Source organism: Octopus bimaculoides, chromosome 3 (assembly GCF_001194135.2).
Source record: "Octopus bimaculoides isolate UCB-OBI-ISO-001 chromosome 3, ASM119413v2, whole genome shotgun sequence".
Lineage (NCBI taxonomy): Eukaryota > Metazoa > Mollusca > Cephalopoda > Octopoda > Octopodidae > Octopus > Octopus bimaculoides.
In genome coordinates, this window is record NC_068983.1 from 82,948,112 (window position 1) to 82,952,899 (window position 4,788).

The window sequence follows — 4,788 nt, forward strand, 5'->3', positions numbered from 1 at the left end:
ATATATATATATATATATATATATGTATGTATGTATGTCATGTATGTCATGTAAGCATATGTATACACACACACTCACGTATAAGTACATATATATATATGTATATATATATAAATAGATAGATACATACATACATACATATACATGTGTGTGTGTGAGTATCAAGCCATATACGCATGTCTGTGGGGAGGGCGGTGAGGTTATTGTTGAATGTGCGTGCTTGTACGTGCGTGGGTTTATGTGTGCGTATGTGTGTGTGCCTGTGTTTGTGTGTGTGCCTGTGTTTGTGTGTGTGGCAATGCCAACAATAGAACGTCTGTAAAGAGCAGCCCTTCACCTCACCTCCCACCCTGCGCCTCACCCCCTGAGCAGCCATTGTATTCTTGAAGACAGTGAGAAATTCTTGTCAAACTTGGCGGAGTCTTCTTCGAGCTATTGTTGTTCTCTTGGAACATGTCCTCCGTTCTATTGTTTAATGTTTGTTCCCCACTTCCATTCTTCTCCCACCTTACACCACCACCACCACCAACAACAACAACAACAACAACAACAGCAGCAGCAGTTGCAATGCATTCTAGAATACACAAGAAATAACAGACAAATCACTCTCGAACCACACCCCAAATTTGTAGTAAAAAAAAACACACGTGGGTTAATGCTGTCTGCAGCACCGTATGTCTTGCAAATAAGACGAGATTGTCATGGATAGAATACTTCGATGGAATGTTCCGATTAAATATCTGCCCGACCGTGGATGACCTGGGGTTGAACAACAGTGACATCAGCAACAGCAAAATCTACATCAGAACCATGACAACAACACCAATACTAACAAAGTCAACAATGGAAGAGAATATGTGCGGACGCTCAACTTACTCGAAATAGCAACCAAATCTCTCATTCTCCAATGTGTTCTTTTTTTTTATCTTAAAGACGGAAGAACACAATGAAGAGTGTTTTCTTTATGCGCTCTGCCGGCAAAAACTGAAACGACTTCAATCATGTGTCAACATGATCAGGTCTGCAGCAACTATAACATCAACAACAACAATACAATCTCTCTTTGGCACTAAAGTTAAGGCGGCTACATATGGTTATTCTATATCACTGTTACACTAGCTGTGTAAAACAGCGATGTGTTTCCTACATCATCGTTACAACCGCAGTATTACAGTACATGTTACACCTTTTCTTTTACAGCAACTAAACATTGTTTCAATGTTACGCAAGCTATATAACATTGTGTCACACTATTTGTATCACAAGGTGTTTTACAGTCTCTGTACTGCACGTTGTGTGGTACATTACTTTGTTACAGTGTACGTGACAGAGTGTCTATATTGCAGGTGACTGTTCAACTACGACCATATTAATATTCTTGTGATAAGAAAACTGTAGTGTGTCACAAAATAACTATGTTGCTATCTAGCTAGTACCGTATTTGCGTTACGATTAACTGTTGAGTTTCCTGCTAAACTGTCTGGTTGTCATAGTATCTGTATGACACAAAATAACTTTTAAGCCACTTCGGTATAACTGTGTTACAAAAAATGTTAAGCTTCCTGAGTATTACAGTATTTGTGTCACAAAATAACTACTAGGTTACCTGAGTATTATAGAACTTTTATGTCACAAAATGACTGTTAAACTATCTGAGTTTACAGTATCTGTATGTCACAAAATAACTGTTAAGCTACTTAGGTAATACAATATTTGTGTCACAAGATTACTGTATCTGTATGTCACAAAATAACTGTTAAGCTTTCTAAATATTACAGCATCTGTATGTCCCAAGATTACTGCTAAGCTACTTTTGAGTTACGATATCCGCGTCACAAAACCGCTACAAACTACCAAAGGCTGTTCTGTTGCTAGATGACTAGATATCAGCTAACTCACATACTTGTTACATTGTAGCAGACTGTACCTATTACAGATATAGAGTATAACTATATCCGGTTTTAGAGATATGCTGTGTCACATCTTGCCTGATCTACAAACTAATTAACAATAATTCCATTCTATTCGCATTGCTAATGTCTTTGGCGAAGCATGAACATCACAAAGTTTCTGAACTAAATACACTAATTTTATATTAATAGTTTTAGTGGTATTTTTTCAAATTATATTTAGGTGTTTTGTACTTTAAATCAGTTAAGACTGACTTATGATATATGTGTCAGCAGTAACGCGCCACGATTTTTAGGTGACACGCGATCGATTGTAAAAAAAAAACAAATCTCCCTACAATACCCTACAATAAAAAAGCTCACTAAATTTGACCCCCAAAATTGTCAAAACTTTAAACATAGTATTTCTCGAAACAAAATTATATTTTTCAGTGATATTTAGTGCTGTAACAATTTGTATTACAAACCATAAATTAAAAGTTTCTTAGAAATTAATGAATTAGTAACTCATGATTAGCTGCTCACACAGATTGATACGACATGATAATTGCTTGATTTTAGCTTCTTATTTCACCCAATATTTTTTCTTCTTTTTTCTAAACCCAATTATAAAGGCATCAACAGGTAATAAAAATTTAAATAGCCATAAAAAAAAATGGACGATATTTTTAAGATCGGTCGACTGAAACAATATGGCGCTGTTGATAAAGGTGGTGATAAAGCTTTTTTTTTTTTAGGTTTTTTTTTCATTTTGATAGGCTAAGACATGGCTGTATAGTTAAAAAGTTCGATTTGTAACCATGTAGGTTCAATTCTACTACGTGGAACTTTGAGCAAGTGTCTTATACTATAACCCAGGCTAGTCAATGTCTTGTGGATGAGTTTAATAGACGGAAACTGTGTGGATAGGCCAAAATATTGGCTTTATAAAGCAATTTCCAGAAGCTGTTGGTCATCTCTGTTTTTTTCCATTGTAATTATACATCAAAAAGTACATAGAAGTAGGTATTACAGATTTAGACGATGTGATGAAAGTTTTGAATATAGACAGCCAATTTATCAAGCCGTTGCATAAACTAGAATACAATTTACTTCTAAATGAAATTCAATCATTTTACAGGGGTTTATTAAGGTAAATAATCTACGATGGTCGTGGTCAAGTACTCGAATAGTTTGTTGAATATTTAAATGACTGTTATGACGTGGGTATACAGGTCTAGTGTAAAATAATAACACCGCCAACTACACTCTTCCACAGTTCACTCAGTTCTTATTTATTGTGATCGGTTAATCCACTTTGAGCCACGTGGGGCCTTTCAGGATATCTCCCATAGCAATAACACAATAGTATTTTATAATATGGAACACGTGGAAGGAAATTCTCTTTAATTAAATGATTACACAGGGAACAGGATTCTCAATGATTTTCCATTGCATCGAAATAAACTTAATATTAAACTGTAAGAAGGTGGCGAACTGGTGGAATCGTTAGCACGCCGGACAAAATGCTTAACAGCATTTCGTCCGTCTTTACGATCTGAGTTCAATTTCCCTCCGGATTAACTTTCGCTTTCATCCTTTCAGGGTCAATAAAATAATTCCCAGTTGAGCACTGGAAATTATGTAATCGACTTAGCCCCTCCCCCGAAACTTCTGATCTTGAGCCATAATTTAAAACTAACATTAAACTTCAAAGTTTAGGAAAATCCACTAACATGTGGCTTGCTCGAGAGCTTTGAGAATAAACCTGGCGTCTTTCAATGATTTAGAAAGTAAAAGTTAAAAGTATTTCCCATCATTTTTCCCAAGGGGAAAGAATGTTTTAAAGAAACCACCTGTAAGAATCTTGAACAACGTAAAACCCTTTAAGAGAAACTTCTAAGAACCGTGATTGATTAGGGTAGATGTTTTGCAATCAGAAAGTTAGAAAATAAAAACAATGCAATTAATAAAATTAGCTGATGAAGAAGATTTCATGAATTCAGATTAATTGTGCTTGGGTGGTTAGAATTAATAGATCTAGAAATGCAGTTAGTTGACTTCTAATCTAATCTTATTTGGAAACGAAAAGAACTATTGTTACATTCAGAATTTATTTACAAGATACTGATAGTGAACATCTGCAAAAACAAAAAGAGTTTAGCCGTCACTCGCAAGTGAATATCAACTGATCGCATGTACTACCTTGCTGTTGTTGTTGTTGTTTGAGGTGCCTATTTAGTCGTGGGCAAACGTTAACATTCTTTCTACTGGACCACACTTGGTCCAGCAGTGCATCGAAGATGTTACAGCTCCAAAAGAAAAAAGAAGGACTGCACCAACAAGGAAACAACGTGTATATATACATACAGGCGTGGGCATGCATGCGTGTGTATGTGTGTATGTATGTACGTATACATATACGTGTGCGTGTGTGTATGTATGCATATAAATATGTATATATACATATATACAAATATATATATATATAGTATCAAAAGGGCAAAAAATACGTATATAAAATCAAGAAGGAAAATGCACACGATTTACATGATTTTAATATATTTTTTTATATATTTCATAAGTGAAAGAGTATTGTGTTTGTCGACTGGTTTCGCTTTCGTTAATAATGACATTGAAATTATTGTAATTTCGTATTTTCTTCAGAAGATTTTAGTCTATCTTGTGTATGGGAGTTTGTGAATGAAATAGATCAGCAAGTAGAAGAATGTCAGGGGAGGTAATTGGTAATCGTTATTATTCGGGACAAGGGAGGTAATTTGTCATATTTTGGGGAAGGGATAAATAAATATACAACTCAAAAGCGAAACTAGTAAGATGAAGTACTTACAGTCATGGGTATGTGAAAATGAATTAAAATATATACTGAGACCAAAGT